This window comes from Poecilia mexicana, unplaced genomic scaffold, assembly GCF_051168715.1.
Source record: "Poecilia mexicana isolate PSO_F unplaced genomic scaffold, ASM5116871v1 scaffold_12, whole genome shotgun sequence".
NCBI lineage: Eukaryota > Metazoa > Chordata > Actinopteri > Cyprinodontiformes > Poeciliidae > Poecilia > Poecilia mexicana.
The window spans coordinates 23,005,025-23,021,756 of record NW_028263381.1 but is presented as its reverse complement, the minus strand read 5'-3'; the positions used below and the strand labels follow the sequence as shown (position 1 = coordinate 23,021,756).

Genomic DNA, 16,732 nt, shown 5'->3' with positions numbered 1-16,732 from the left:
CTCCACTGGTCTGCTGTCCAGGATCAGAGCAGAGAAAGAAAAGATCAACCTGATCAGAGCTGAGAGGAGAAGACACCATCTGTGGACAACATGGACATATTGTTGCCATGTGAAGCTGGACAACATGGACATATTGTTGCCATGTGAAGCTGGACAACATGGACATATTGTTGCCATGTGAAGCTGGACAACATGGACATATTGTTGCCATGTGAAGCTGGACAACATGGACATATTGTTGCCATGTGAAGCTGGACAACATGGACATATTGTTGCCATGTGAAGCTGGACAACATGGACATATTGTTGCCATGTGAAGCTGGACAACATGGACATATTGTTGCCATGTGAAGCTGGACAACATGGACATATTGTTGCCATGTGAAGCTGGACAACATGGACATATTGTTGCCATGTGAAGCTGGACAACATGGACATATTGTTGCCATGTGAAGCTGACAGCTGTAAATGATCATTTGCTGACATTTATTCTCCAAAGTCATATTTCTCTGTAATCTTTAATCCAACATGCTGTCAGTGAGCTTTACTCAGTCACTTGTTTTTTACTCAGTGCCTGAGTGGGGCAGACAAAATGAGCCACAGCTGGATAATCTGGGGACAATTAAAGGCTCCCCAAAATGTTCCATGTTGTCCCAAGATGACAAAATGTAACCAGTTAGATTAACGACGTCTCATTGGAGATGAGACTGAATTGATGTCTCTGACTTGATGACATTAGTCTGATTTCTCCTCTTCACCAGCCACTGCTTCAGGGAGTTTTGCTGTGTGATGATGGTTGAAGCTGTTGGGCCTTTATTTTGAAAGGTTCCTGTGTGGCTCAGACAGCGATGCTCTAGCATTGCTCTGTCTTTAATGGCTCAGTTAGGATTTGAACACATTTTACACAATGTTGGCACTTTTGACAAAGGTTGATGTAGTTAGTAAATCAAATGCTACTCGTCCTTTTGTTGCTGTAGATCTAGTAAAACTAGATCTTGTCTCCTTCTCTTCACATATTGTTCATCTTGGCAGTCATCAAATAAACAGGTATTTTTGTATTTTTATGTTTGAAATGTTTTGAACATAGATATGTATTTTAAAAAGACAAATGTAATAATTTCCTGCTATCAGGTTCCAGGTGTTTTCTCAGCAAACGTCAGCATGTGAACATAAAGAGTCTCTATTAAATCTAATCTATTAAATATCTCTCATCATGTTGCTTTGAATTAAATCCAGTTTGCTGAGCGTCTGCAGGTGAAGATAAAGACGAGTTATGTTGTGGTCATTTGGACTAAATCCATAAAGTCTCAAACCAGCCTGGACACAATTTGTCAGATCAGACCAAGACGGAGCCAAAGACGGAAAAACCAGTTTGAGAGCGTCTGGATCCCTGGGAAAAAGGGAGGTTCTGGTTCTGGTTCTGTTCTGTTCTGGGGATGACTGTGGGGCTACTGGAGATGATGGTCCAGAGGAACTTTAGATCAAATCAGGAACATTATGGATCACCCTGACCATCCTCTTCATCAGACGGCCTTAGAGAAACAGTGTCTTCAGTCAGAGGCTCCTTGAAATGTGCTGCGACACAGACCACTACAGGAGACTTTTCCTGCCCACAACCATCACCACCTACAATAAGTCTTTGAAGAGCCTTGAATAATATGTGTTACATTTCATTTCCCCTTGGGATCAATATGTTTGAATCTGAATCAAGTGTTAAAGTCGTCATGATTGTAGTTCCTTATTCTCACTTTTATACTTTTTATCTTTGTGTTTATATTCTTGTTCAAACTGAAGTTGCTGCTCTGACAGCTGCATTTCTTTACCATGGTACGATAAGCTATACTTTGATTAAACTATCAGTTTTTATGACACTTTTATGTCCCTGTTTATTTAAAGGGTCCAAAGTAAAGAGTGATCCCTTCTACCCAAATAATGGAGTCCAGGACTTGAATCTTTTCCAAAATCTTTGTTCATCAATTAAAAATCCCACATCAGATCCTTGCAATGTCATTTCTTCCCACTGAACACGTAGTATTTCCTGTCTGTGTCCTCAGTTTCCCAGCATGCCCTGCTGGAGTGGTGGAGGTTAATGAGGGGGCGGAGTCTGTCCTCCTGAGCTGCCGATACTCTGATCATTTGCCTGAAGAGCCTCACTGATGTGGAACCGCAGCGATCTCACTCCTAAATCTGTCCACCTGAGGAGAGAAGACAACGATGAGCTCAAAGGCCAGAACCAGAACTTTACAGGCCGGACCTCCATGAACCCTCTGGACAGCAGAACCTTCAGCCTGACTCTGAGGAAACCTCACCTGTCTGACAGTGGAAACTACACCTGCATCATCTACGACGGGAGAGAAGAACTGGAGCTGGCAGCCGTTCACCTGGAGGTCAAAGGTCAGATTAACACCAGATTCTAAAGCTACATGTTGTGAATGAATCTGTTGCAGTGAGAAAACTGATGATGATGGTTGTTGGTCCTGGTCTCTGTAACCATGGAGACCAGCAGCAGCAGCAGCATCCCAGAGTGAATGAGTGAAACCCATGGATGGATGAATGAGACCAAGGACTCAGAGGGAATCTATCAGCTGCTCTGTTTGCAGTAGAAACTTGATGTTCATGAAATTATTTGACAACAATTGTGGATAATTAGTAGAGTTGGATCAGGTGGTTTTATAACGAGCATTTTATTAGACTATGTAATCATACAAATCTAATAAAACAAAGTCAAACTAAATTAGATTTAGATGCTCAGATTGGAATCAACTGTAGAAAGACTTGAAGGAAATTCTCTCCTCTCTTGTCTCTTCATCAGTTTATGATTTGTTTTGTAAGCTTTGATTAATATCAAGTTGTAGTTTAGTCCTATTTCTACATTTGTGTTGCTTTTTTCTTCTTCCTTTATTATCTACATTTGACATGAATTGCATTTTGATGTAGTTTTGATCTGTAATTGTTTGTGTATTGTCTCGGCTAGGTCTCTTCAAAGGTTGATTTTTCATCTCACTGAGACACAATTGGTTCAATGAAGATGATATAAATAAATATACAGTAAATGTCATGTAAAAACAGCTGCTTGGTTTTATATCTTTAAATGAAAATCTTTTCTCTACTTGTGAAATTGACACAAATCCTTCTTTAAAAATGTCTGCCTGCTGATTGTGGACGCAGTAAACAGAGAAGACATGGCATCTCATTAACAGTCATCAGATATTTGCCTCTAATTTTCCAGCACAACACAGAAACTCAATGATATTAAATGTTGTAATAATTTCATGTCAGTTTCCTCCCCACTGGTTACATTTGATGTTTCCTCAGATGATCAGGAGGAGGTGGCGATGAATGAAGGAGCAGAGTCTGTTATCCTGCCCTGCAGAACGTCTGCTGACCTTCCTGAGGACACTTCAGTGGACTGGACCCGTCCAGAACCAGAACTCATGATGGTTCATGTGTTTTCAAACAGCAGCAGATCTGACAATAAGCAGGACAGCCTTTATGGCGGCGCACAGAGATGAATAAAGAGCTGCTGAGGACCGGAGACGCCAGTCTGACCCTGAGGGATCCCACTGACAGAGACAGTGGAAGCAACATCTGCACCATCTACAGGGGCCAGGACATCCTGAGACACACAGTGGTTCTGACACAGGTCAAAGGTCACAGAGACACAGCTGGAACAGAATCAGTTACCAATTCAATGACTTTATGTCATGTTTTGCTGATTCTATGTTGCATGACTTTGTGTTTAATGATGTGAAGCTCTTTGAAATATCTTGCTGCTGAAATGACAACATTTGATTGATTTGATCTACTGATGAAGGTCAAAGGTCAGAGGAAGGTCAAACCTTATTAACAGTGTAATAAAGCTTAATAAAATCTTTATTGCTTGTCCTACTTGTTTCGCTTTATTTCACGTAGTGGAAAAATTAATCATTGTTTTGTTAAAGTCTTTGCTAGTGTAATAATTAATCATTATGACATGATGATTATTGGTTAATGTCAAGTTGTCGTAACAAAGACATTTTTGTCTTGAATCATGTCAGCTTTGTATTAAAAGTGTCATGATTTACCCAACAACACTTTATGACAACAGTCATAAATATTCATGAAGACTGAATGACAGTCATGTCAGTCTTATTCACACCCCTTCATATAAAGTGTTACCATATTTTCTTCCTTCTGCAGGTGAAACACTCGGTAAGCTAGCAGGAGCTAAAAGGCCTTCAACAAATTAGGTGCTAATATGGGGCAGATGTGGTGATGGAACAGCTGGGGAAGATTTCTGGTTGATCAAACAGTGGGTATGAATAATAAACTTGAATTAATTAGTTTGCCCTCCTCTGGTAAAAGATGGAGGGTTTCCTCTGAGTTATGGCACGTTTACAGACTCTGCATCCTGTGCTGGTTAACTGATGGGAGAATAATGGAGGAGGCGGGCCGCTGAAGATCAAAATGTCAGAGATGGGGATGAGTTTAACTACTGGACTTAAAAGCTGGAGAGAAGCCTGGCTGTAACTTTGCTTCAGCAGCAAATACATGGAAAACAGTTGATCTCCAGGCTATTTTATTATGGCCTGGGTTCATTAAATGAAGCTAATAAATTAAAATTATATCATCATTCTATTTTAACTGAATTATTATCACCAATAAAGAGCACAACAGGAAATATAGACAATATTTTATTAATAAAACTTTTAATGTAATATTTTTTGGGAAGAAAATGGAACATTTAGAAAAATACCTTGTTTTTGTTTTACTGACAATCACCTGCACCTGCTTAGAGAAAATAACCTAATATCAGTTTATTAAAGCAACTTTTGGGCCAGATATGATTAATGCTACAGAGGAAATGATGGAAAAAAATTCAGGTTTATCAGCAATAAAGTGACAGACTGAGGGAAGCATGGAGACTCACATAAAAAGGTGAAAGGTCATAAAAAATAAAACTGTACAGTTAAGGCAAATTTATTACAACAGAAAGATATTGTACAGATATCAAAAATATGATACCCAGGTTAAAAGAAGTGTGAAAGAGAGCAGAATAGTTTGAGAAATTTACAAAATTTGCACATATATTTCAGACAATTTCAAATAAATTAATGAAAATGTGAAAACAAAACAGAAGAGAAGGAGGAAGTTCAAACCGTCTCTTCTGAACAAACAGAGATTTAAAGAGGAACAGCAAAAGCAAATGAGGTGGATTAGCAGTGCTTGGTGTCATCCAGGACATGATACTGGAAAACACTGATATTTAGAGCCTGACGGCTGTAAATGCAACAGGAAGTAGATCAGAGAGAAAAAACAAATCGAGAAATCACTCAGGGTCAACTTGATCACCGACTGACAGCCTGACACTGAGCAAGGGGAACAGAGAGCTGAGGAACCAGACGCTGGAACACAGACTGCTGCTGGAGGAAAAACAAGGGAATCACAGTTAAAGTAAGAGAATAAAGTTTCTGTAGGATGGAAACTGACTTCCTGTTTTAACTTTCTGTCTGCTGGATTTTCAGCTTCACTCAGAGACAAAATGGCTTCAAGGTTAGAGGAGGATCTCTGCTGTCCGGTCTGTCAGGACATCTTTAAGGATCCAGTTCTTTTGTCATGTAGCCACAGCTTCTGTAAGGAATGTCTGAAGAACTGGTGGAGAGAGAAACCAGCAAGAGAGTGTCCAGTTTGTAAGAGGAAATCTTCTAGAGATGAACCACCTTCATGTCTGGCTCTGAAGAATCTGTGTGAGTCTTTGTTACAGCAGAGAAACCAAAATGCTTCAGAGGGTCTCTGCTCTCTGCACTCTGAGAAACTCAAACTCTTCTGTCTGGACCATCAGCAGCCAGTGTGTCTCGTCTGCAGAGATTCAGATTTACACACCGAGCACAGATTCAGAGCCATCGATGAAGCTGCTCAGCAACACAGGAAGAAAGTTCAGGAAACTCTGGAGCCTTTAGAGGAGAAGCTGGAGCTCAGGAAGAAAGTTCAGGAGGAGTTTGATCAGACAGCAGAACACCTGGAGGTCCAGGCCCGACACACAGAGAGGCAGATTAGGGAGCAGTTTAAGCAGCTTCATCAGTTTCTAGCAGAGGAAGAGGAGGCCAGGCTGGCTGCACTGAGGGAGGAAGAGGAGCAGAAGAGAGGGATGATGAAGGAGAACATGGAGGCTCTGAGCAGAGAGATAGCAGCTCTTTCAGACACAGTCAGAGCCACAGAGGAGGAGCTGAGAGCTGCAGACGTCTCATTCCTGCACAACTACAAGGCTGCAGTGGAAAGAGTCCAGCGCTGCCCCCTGCTGGAGGATCCACAGCTGCCCTCAGGAGCTCTGATAGACCAGGCCAAACATCTGGGCAACCTGGCCTTCAACATCTGGAGCAACATGGAGACCATGGTGACCTACACTCCTCTGGTTCTGGACCCAAACACGGCTGGGTCAAAGGTCATCCTGTCTGAAGATCTGACTGGTTTGACTAGAGGAGAGAAACAGCAGCTTCCTGATAATCCAGAGAGGTTTGATTGGTCCCGTTCTGTTCTGAGTTCTGAGGGTTTGAACTCAGGGAACCACAGCTGGGATGTTGATGTTGGAGACAGTAAATACTGGATACTTGGTGTGTTAGAAGAGTCTGTAGAGAGGAAGGGAAGCATAAAGTCTGGATTGTTGGGTATAAGGTTAGATAGGGTTATACTAAATATATATAATATATATAAATATATACTAAATACTAAACTGAGGCGTTGCCATGGAAACCAGGAAGCTGGCGGAGGAGAGTGCAGCAGCGGCGCTCCGATCTTTATCTGCAGAACCAGGATGATTGTCTGCATGGATTTAAGTTCTGAGGAGGAAAAATGGCCGACCTGAGAGAGAAAAAGACATAATTCATGTGGGGAAAATAAAATGTTGTGTTTTATTTAGCCTTGTTGCCATTGTTGTGTCATTTGAAGCATTTCTGTCGTGTCCTCAGCCTCCATCACCTTGTTGGAGTCGACATTCAGATCAACCCTCCAAAATAAGAGCCCAGATCAGAAGCTTCTGTCGACTCTTTACTGAAGCCAGTTGGAGTCAAACTGAGAACATAAAACTTTCAGGAATGAAACACAGTAACAAACAATACAGAACTTCAATTACAATAAAGTTTCTACAGAGAAAATATTTAGCTTCATGCTGCAAAAGCTCTTATAAAAAGTTTTGCTTTGTTTTTACATATGGCTGAATTATTCCTAGTCAACAAAATATCCATAGCAACATTGAATACAAACCAACAGCTTTCATGCTTCTTGTTATTTCTATGAAGACATACAGTCGAGTCCATCAAGGTCCATAATGTCCACATTATGAGTTCACAGTACAAACATGGAGGCCAACAGAACCAAACAGCAGCTGGAAGAAAACGACACAAAACAACAGAGACAACAAACATGTAGATTTTAGCAGGCAGCTGGAGTTACAATAGAAATGAATAAAATAGGAATAAATAAATGAAACAGAACATTAAAGTGTGAAACTTCAGGAAAGAGATTTTTGACTTCACCAAACATAAAGACTTATAAAACAAATTCAAGTCATTCTTTAAACTGTCTGACATCAGGAATGGTTTCAAAAAGCAACATTTGTGTGTCTGATGTTTGGATAATCATTTTCTGGTTTGGTGAATTTTTAATTTTTAAAGTTTTAATCAGGAAACTGGAGATGATCTGATCATATGGGGACTTTTTCACATCTTTCTGTGTTTTCTACTGAAATGTTTTGAACGTTGTGTTTATTATTTACAACAACTTGATGTGAATAAATTACTAGCAGATGATTGAAAGCAAAATGGAAACTTAATAAATTAGTAGCTATAAGAGTTTATTTTGGTTTTCAAGACTTTGGAAACCAAACCTCCAAAACCTTCAGTGAGTTTGTGAACTTTTGCTGTTTCTGTTTTATTTATGAAGGACTAGAAAATTAAAATAACTTCATCATCACAACATGCGTCCAGATAAATCCAGGTGAAACCATCCCATCATGTGTTCCTGCAGGACCAGATGGTTCCCATTTGCTCCGTCTCCTGGAGAAAATTTGATCCCTTGGATTGAGAGACCAGTTAACCAGATCTATAGTTTGTAGATCTGGAGGATGTGCAAAAAAAGGCTCCAAAAAAACAACAGAACAAGATGAAGCAGATGGATGTGAAGGGAGAGGAGCAGAGGAAGAAGCGTCCGCCTTCACCGAGTGCTAGAGAGAAAAGTAGTGAGCAGAACTTCTGCTGCCTCTCCAACCTGAAACCATCAGTTTAATATGGCTTAGTGCAGAGGGGCCCAAACTGTGGGGCGCGGCCCCTAGGGGGGACGCCATGCCATTGTAGGGGAGGCAGGAAGCAGAATGAATGAATGAACTAAAAGAAACAACGATGAACACTGTTGGGTTTTTACCTCAGAATGACCAACTTTCTGTTCTTCCTGCATCAGTTTGATACAGTAGGAGCTTCTGCACTTCCATATCTGTGTCCTCTATATTATAACCCTCTGGTCTGGTATGTTTGTATCTGTTTAAAGGGCCATCGCACTAAACCACACAGCTGTTACTGGATATGTTACCTCATTCCTGCTCATCGTTCAGAAATCAGGTTTTGCACAACTACTGTGTTTCTGTCATGTTGTCATTACTTTCACTTCATACTAGGGTTTAAAACTATTGTTACCCGTAAGGCTACTTTTCTTTATTGTAAGGAGCAAAAGGCAAATTGTTTTTTTCTGCAGAAGCTCCTTCATCAAGTGAGGAGGCTAAATTCTGGGAACTTCAATGGGTGATAACATTTATTTTAGTCGTGGTCCGTCGCATTCAGCTGGTTATGATCATGTTTTACAGATTCCCAGGTTCTTTGTTGGAGCAAATCAGTGACTCAAATGGCCTCTGGGTAACTGTAATAGTGGAAATTAAGGACATAAGATCATTTTGGTGTGTATATGGATACAATAATAAAGTGATAAATAGTATTTTTGCTGAGTGATGATAAAACATTGGAAATTAAAATATTCCACTGATCAGGTTATTTTAGGAGGAGATTTCAATGTAACTCCAGATGGATCAATCGATCGTCTCCCCTCTAGGGGGCAGCACCACATTTACAATGATGTTTTTGTAACTTAATCTCTAATATAAATTTGACAGACTGCTGGAGAATTAGAAACCCTAAAACCAGACAATACTCCTGGTTCAATCCTTCTGGAAATGGCCAGAGCTCTAAGCCAGATTATTGGTTAATCCCTCATAATCTGGTAAATAATATTCAAGCTGTGAAATCTCAGCGGCTCCTCTAACAGATCATTGTTCAGGTACCTTGTTTCTCTCTCTAAATGAATCTAAACCAGCTTCAAACTGGAAGTTTAATAGTAATCTGCTGAGTAATGAAACCTTTTGTTCAGAAATCCTGAACCTCATTCAGGATATTTCAGTGATCAGATCTGGACCATCTGGACCCGTCAGAGAGCTGCTGATGTCATCAAGCTTCTCCTCAGGCTGATGGACTCTGGTTCTGTTCTGCAGAGCCGTGTTGGATGGAGGCTCAGTGGACCAGGTGGGTTCAGGTTGAGGGTAGATCCCCTCTGAGCTGCAGGTGATCCTGTTTCCATCCTGATGGATCCTGATGTCAGAGACTGGAGCTGAAACAACATGAGAAAATAAAAAAGAAGAATTTCTCAGGAGAAACAGAACCACAATAAAAACTCTCAAAACAGGATTTGAATGTTTTCAATGAAGATGTTCCACCTTCTGCTGCCAGGTGACCAACACGATTCTAGGAGACGCCAGCTGTAAACGCATCACACCTGTAACTCATCATCATCAACCTTCATCCTCTCAGCAGCAGATCGCCGTTTCCTCTGGATCTGATCCTCAGACAGAGACGCTCTGGATCTGCAGCTCTCAGAGCAGCTGGAGCCACGATGGTCAAACCGGACAATCAGAGATGATCCAGTTTCCATATCAGGGCCACATTCTGGTTCTGGACCAGCCCTGGTAAAATGCAGCCCTGGTTCAGAACCTGCTGGTTTCAGAATCTGCAATAAGATCAAATCAGGTGAAAGTTGAGCTGAATGGTGTTGAGGAGGAAACCCAGATCCTCTGAAGGATCAGAGGAAAACCTACCTGGAAACAAGATCTCAGCAAATAATCTCCATGATCCAGATGATGTTCACTGGACCAGAAGTTCTGGTTCTGATGGGAAACAGGAAGGCTTTGTGGAGCAAAGTGGCCTTTTGAGTTATTTTCATGTTTTTACTGTTTTGGATTTATTCAGTTTGGCTGTGACATGTTGACATGATTTAATTTGCTGTGTCGGCTGTATTGTGGATTTATTTTGGGTTGCTGAGTCGCTGTGTGCTGATCTATTTTGCATATATCTATGTTTGCATCTATCATTAAACGTCTAGTTTATTTATAGTTTGTTTAAAAATAGCAAGTAGATTTATTCTATTGGCTTTTCAACAATTAATGAAAAAGATTTCTTGACATTAGTTGGAATAAATAATTCCATGTTTTCCTCCGTCTCTTCCAGCTGCTTCCATGCTCGTATCTACACATGCGCAGCCATAGTGCACATGTGCACAAAGCTAAAAATGAGCCAACAACAGGAACCAGAACCTGTTGCTAGGAGCCTTTTTGTTGTTCCAGCCCATAACGACGGCCTGATGATGGACCAGCTCTGCTTCTTAGTCTGAATTCATGGAGTTCATGAATTCAACTCATTGAGCCTCAAACACTGAGAAGCTGAACTGAGAAAGGATAATTCTCCACAGTCTGGAGGCTCTGCTGAGACGTATGGAGGTCAGAGAGAAACTGAGCAGAGCTCAGCAGACCCAACTCTGGGTTGACCCACAGAAACAAAAGGTCAATAGAAACTTTAACTGAGTGATTGAACCACATGAAGAGGCTGGTGTCTGAATTATTAGGCTCCTAAATTCAAGGCTGCAGCTTCGTTTCATGGTGAAATACAGGATTTAATGGAAATCAGAGGAAAAAAGGGGAAAGTGCGTCTCTGGACTTTCAGTCCTCACCGACTAAACCTGACAAGGTGTCGGTTCAGAGCGAGGAGTGGGGCCCTCTGAAGAGTCTCTGGTTTATAGGGTCACTGGGACGTCTGAGGAATAAATGGAAACTAAACATGTTCTGGAAGATGCTGACCTCACTGGTTTAATTCCCGGTCTGTGTGTGAGCCGGGCCTCTGCTGGACCAGAGGATCCATGTGGAGCTGCTGGTCTGAGACGTTGGACTGATTTGGGCTTTTTGTTTGTTTGTCTTGTTGTTTTGGTGGATGGAGAACAGAAAATATGATGAACAGCCATGAAATGATCTGTGGATGTTAAACTGATGAATTTATGCTGTTGGTCACATATAAACACAATGTTCTTTGTTTTATAGACCAAAGGATCTTTTCCCCCTGGAGTTCAGCTTGATAACCTTTAGACTGATTTGCATAATGAAGTAACTATTGAAGGGGCTTTGGGGGGGGGGGGCATTAGGAAGCAGGAAACCAAATGGCAGTAAAGTGGAAATCAGCCAATTCACTTTGTTCTGATTCAAGTTCATCATTAGACTCAGTTAAAATAATCAGTCTGATAGTCGACCAGACCTTTTATTGGAGATTCAGTTTTTACTTTATATAATTCAGGCCGTGGGATTAATAGTCATTTTTTCATGGGTTCATCTCATGGAGGAAGAAAAGGAAACGAGTCGGCAGATAAATATGCAAAACAAGCTTCAAAAACAGTTTTATTGAGAAACTGATTCATTTAGTAAAGAGGAAATAAAATGTATTATTAAACAAAAGGTGAAGGAAAGATGGCAGAAGCAGTGAAGAAGAGAGAACTGGTAGATGCTTTATAAAGAGGAGCCACTGGTGTGCCAACATTCTGGTTGGCACACCAGTGGCTCCTCTGCCTGCTGTGCCTGTACCCCACTCCACAAAGAGGAATCGGCGACGCAGGGCAGAGGAAGAGGCTGCTGGTGTGCAGAAAAGGAGGCAGTATGGGAGGTGGCATTCAACACGTGCAGGACATGTGGCCACCCAAAGACCAAAGACTTTGTCCTCAGCTGCTTCAGCAGAGCCACATTCTGCCCGGGCAGGGCTGGTGGGCGTCTTTGAAGGCCAGGCTGGCAGAGCAGCTCCAGCAGAGGCACCACAACCCCCATAGGTGGATGTACATCTTTAAATATTGTATATAAATCTGTAAAAATTTAAATAGATCTTTATACTTACCCAAACGTATAAGACAACTTGTATATTTTGTATTGTGACGTCTGTTTTGTATTTCTCCCATTTATATTCCTTAATAAATGTAGCAGCATAAATGGTGCGCTGCCACTTTAATGCCAATTTCAGCTGCTGCATATAAGCAAGTGTAACTGGGTCTATATTAATAGTTGTATATTTCCACAAAATGTGTTCTTTCATGTATTTGTTTGCTTCTATTTGACTGTTGTTGTGTTCTTCTGTGTCTACTATAAGGGGTTCGGTCCTCCAACTCCGCCTTATTTTCTTCTTCTTTTGTTCAGGGTCCTCCAGGACTATTATAAATATTAAGTTATTAATTTCCTCTTCCCTTTTGTTGTTTGTTCCACTGGGGAGAGGCAAGTTTTATAATCTATTGTAATCCTTTCATTTATAGAGTTCAAATGTTTATTTTTCCTTCTGTATTAATGATAAGTGTTTGGATATTTTTATTTGAGTTGTTATTACACCTTTATATAATTTGTGCATGCTAACTATTATTTTGTATAGATCGGGTTGGAGAACTGGAGCACATGCTAGGTGCTAATGCTAATATCTCCCGATTGACAGGTACGTTAGCGTGGGCCCTTTTGTTGTTCGTTCCACTGGGGAGAGATCGGGTTGGAGAACTGGAGCACATGCTAGGTGCTAATGCTAATATCTCCCGATTGACAGAATAAATAAACGGAGACCGCCTCCAAACCCAGACTTGATGTCTTGTGGTTTGTCTGATCACCACACCAAACACAACGCAGAACTCCACCGGTCACACTTGGTGCCGTTCGACCCGAGACATCTCCGATTGAGTCTGCAGTCAGCGCTCCCCAGTCCAGCGGGGCTGTGACGATTTCTGGCTGTCTCCTGGTTGCGAGCTGCGCCGCTAGAGCCGCTTTGCCCTGAGTGCGGTCTGTCAGGTCTAATACTACCCTTTTTTGGCGCATTACGGTCGGAATAATAAGAAAAAGAACAATAAGTTTTCCATTAAACGCAGTTTTTCTCCCCTTCTTTCTTTCTACATTTGTTCTGTGTGATTTTTTTTTAAATCGTTATTCTGAATTTAAAAAAATATATATATATATTTTTTTTATTTTATTTTATTTGTATGCTTTGCTGCAATTCACAGAAATGTCTCATGCAAATCTGCCTGAACTTGAATATGTGGGAAGTGGTGTCAGTTTTGTTCCAGCAAAAACCCACACAATGCTTCACTGTGTTTTGGGAGGGGTAGGCCTGTACCGCCTGGTCACAACAAATGCACAATTGACCAGTCTGCAATAAATCCAGAGTTTGTACCTGTTGCAAACTCCACGCCAGTTCCTCTGGTTGTTTCACAGCCTACACATGTTTCACAAAAGGCACTCAGTGATTTAATATCTGGCCTGGCAAAACAAATTGGAGATAATATTACAGCTAATTTGTGCACCATGCAACAGGCCAGCCACCCCCAGGAGTACCCTGCTAATAATGCGTCTCCTACTCTACTGGAGTCCCCCCATGTGAAGGTTGTGGTGCAGTCTGAAGCCAAAGCCCCTCCACTCTTCAGAGGTGACAATAGTGACACATTTTCCATTCAAGAGTGGGAGGATCTGATGAGGTGTTACCTGTCCAGGGCTAACTGTGAGACACCAGAAGAACAATATGGGCTCCTGATGTCGAGATTAACAGGCAAAGCCCGTGATATGGTGAAAGTCTCTTTGCGGTGCCGCCCTGAACTGTGTGGAGGTGGGTTAATTAATGCTGTGTTTGATGTCTTAAAGCACCACTTCAGTGAACTCACCTGTTCCAGCTTGCCAATGAGAGACTTTTATGGTACTGTTCCAAAGGCTGGTGAGGATGCTATGGACTATTGGATCCGTCTTAATAAGTCCATCGATGCTGTGGTTGAATGCCTCCGCAGGCGCGGTAAATGTGTGGAGGACCCTAATACAGAGGTTGTAATGATGTTCATCAGCCACTGTCCTGACCCCACCCTTTCCTTGTCATTTCAAATGAAACCACCAGAACAGTGGACGGCAGCTGAGGTTCAGCAGCGCCTGGATGATCGTGTGAGGAAGGTCAAGGGCTTAGTGGCAAATACACAGGCTGTTGAAGGTGCCAATACATCGCAAAACCTGGACACCCAGCAGCCCATTGGGGTGTCCAGTGTTATCGCTACTGAACCTGTTGCTCAACAGATGGTGACCATGTTTAACAAGGTCCTCTCTCTGTGCAATGCGTCACTGGCTACTGGTCACCAGAAAGCAAGCCAATCTCAGGTTCCTCGGCGCACACAGCCCCAAGGATGTCGAGTTTGTGGATCCAGCGAACACTCCACACATTCACACTGCAGACTATTCAGGTTATGTCTTCACTGTTTTGAGCCAGGACATGTGAAACGTGACTGCAGGCAGGCAGTGGGACAGAGATCCTCAAATGCTGCTTCACATGTTGATTTAAACTGACCAGCCTGTGTGATGAGAGGGGCAGCATGGGCAATGTAAACAACACCCTCACTGATTCTGTTAATCCACACTCTGTGTATGTTGAATGTTGTAACAGCTTCCCCGAAGAGAAAACAATAATTTTGGTTGATTCACAAAGAGTTCAGGAAGCTAGTGAGTTGTTTTATGCTCCTGTGTTGATTGGTGGCCAGACATCACTGAGAGGGATGCTGGACTCAGGCAGCATGTCATGTACACTTAGTGAAATGGGAGAGGCTAAGTTGAGAGCGGCAGGTGTTGTCCTGTCTCCACAACCTGTCCCTGATAAAGTTGTCCTTGTCGGTTGTGGTGGACTTGTTACAAGGCCTAAATGCATTTATGAGCTGAACATGGAGCTCTACGGTCTTAAGTGTCTAGTGCCGATGTTCCTTGTCCCTGGGCAGAGGGATGAGTTGATTATTGGCACAAATGTGCTTCGACCAGTGATCCAAAAGATGAAATCTGATGGGAAATACTGGGAGATGGTGTCCTCTCATACAACTGACCCTGATTGTGAACAGTTCCTCCAGTTGCTGAGTTGCACCTCTCGGTGGCTGAGCCCAGAGGTACCAGATAAGGTGGGTACTGTGACATTACAGCAGGCTGTTACACTGCTACCCCGAAAAGAATACATTGTTTGGGGAAGGCTTCCTTCTTCTGCTCCTGTGTCACCTGGGAGCACTGTCGTTGTGGAACCAACTTCAGCTCGCCCCACACCGAAAAACATCTTGGTTGGTCGGGTTATTACACCGATGTGGGGCGATCGTTGGGTTCCCATGAAGGTTCTTAATCCCACTGATAAGCCTCTTATATTGCGCCGCAATAGTAAATTGGCTGATGTATTCCCATGTGTGGCTGTTGAGGACTTTCCTGTCACTCCGGGCTCATGCATGGTGCAGTCAAACCAGGCTACTTCCTCGTTCTCCCTGGGATGTGAGTCATCAGATCCTGTGCAGATGCTAAAGGACTGTGGACTTGGTGATGTGGCCTTAGAGGGTTGTGAAGTGTCTGATGAGTGGAGGGGGAAGCTGGCTGATCTGTTGTTGAGCTTTCAGGATATGTTCTCCAAGGACCATTTGGACTGTGGGGAAGCAAAAGGGTTTGTCCATCGGATCCATCTATCTGACGCTCGCCCCTTCAGGTTGCCTTTCCGCAGGGTGCCCCCAGCGCAATATCAAGTGTTGAGAGAAGTGCTATCAGAGATGGAGATGAAAGGCATAATCAGTAAGTCAATCAGTGAATATGCTTCACCCTTGGTGTTGGTGTGGAAGAAGAATGGTGACTTGAGAGTATGTACTGATTTCCGTTGGCTTAACGCCAGGACGGTTAAAGATGCACATCCACTGCCCCACCAAGCTGATTGTCTTGCTGCCCTGGGTGAGAATGCCTTCTTCAGCACCATGGATCTGACCTCTGGGTTTTACAATGTGCCTCTGCATGAGTCCGACAGACGTTTCACGGCCTTCACTACACCACTTGGCCTATACGAGTATAACCGTCTCCCTCAAGGTCTCTGTAACAGTCCTGCATCGTTCATGCGCATGATGCTTAGTATCTTTGGTGACTTAAACTTCTCCAGTCTCCTCTGCTATTTGGATGATCTGTTGGTGTTCGCATCTTCTGAAGAGGAGTCGTTGAATCGTTTGAGAGTTGTATTCTCCCGGCTGCGGTCCAGCAACTTGAAACTTTCTCAGAAAAAGTGTCACTTCCTGAGACGGTCTGTGGCATTTCTTGGACATGTTGTGAGTGCATCTGGTGTCTCTGTTGATGAGGAAAAGGTGAGAGTATTAACTGGCTTCACAAAAGCAGATCTAATGGAGGCTGATGGTCACACTCCCTCTCAGCAGAAGGTTAGATCATTTCTTGGAATGGTAATATTTTACCAACATTTCATCCCTGCATGTTCTCGTATTGCCAAACCACTTTTTGCCTTGACTGCAGGCCAGAAGAGGAGACACAAGGGTATCAGTCATCATGTGAGACCTGGGACGTTCAGGAAACTGACGCCACTTGATTGGACACCTGAGTGTGAGACAGCCTTTG

General features: G+C 42.5%; 1 protein-coding gene, 1 long non-coding RNA gene and 1 pseudogene across 3 annotated transcripts in view; 1 reads left to right on the top strand and 2 right to left on the bottom strand.

The window, feature by feature from the left end:
• The window catches only part of LOC148156134 (NLR family CARD domain-containing protein 3-like), a 49,807-nt gene that overhangs the window by 14,250 nt on the left and 18,825 nt on the right, over positions 1–16,732 (bottom strand). The gene's annotated exons all lie outside the window — the stretch shown is intronic.
• Positions 5,522–6,675, top strand: LOC148156138 (E3 ubiquitin-protein ligase TRIM35-like; annotated as a pseudogene).
• On the bottom strand, positions 6,717–9,674 carry LOC148156137 (uncharacterized). Of its 2 annotated transcripts, XR_015764753.1 has the most exons (4): positions 9,377–9,674; positions 7,240–7,360; positions 6,955–7,047; positions 6,717–6,837 (listed from the first exon to the last, which is right to left on the bottom strand). It is a non-coding gene; the product is annotated as an uncharacterized LOC148156137 (long non-coding RNA). The 2 variants fall into 2 exon arrangements; XR_015764752.1 differs by lacking the exon at positions 9,377–9,674 and having other exon boundaries at positions 7,240–8,296.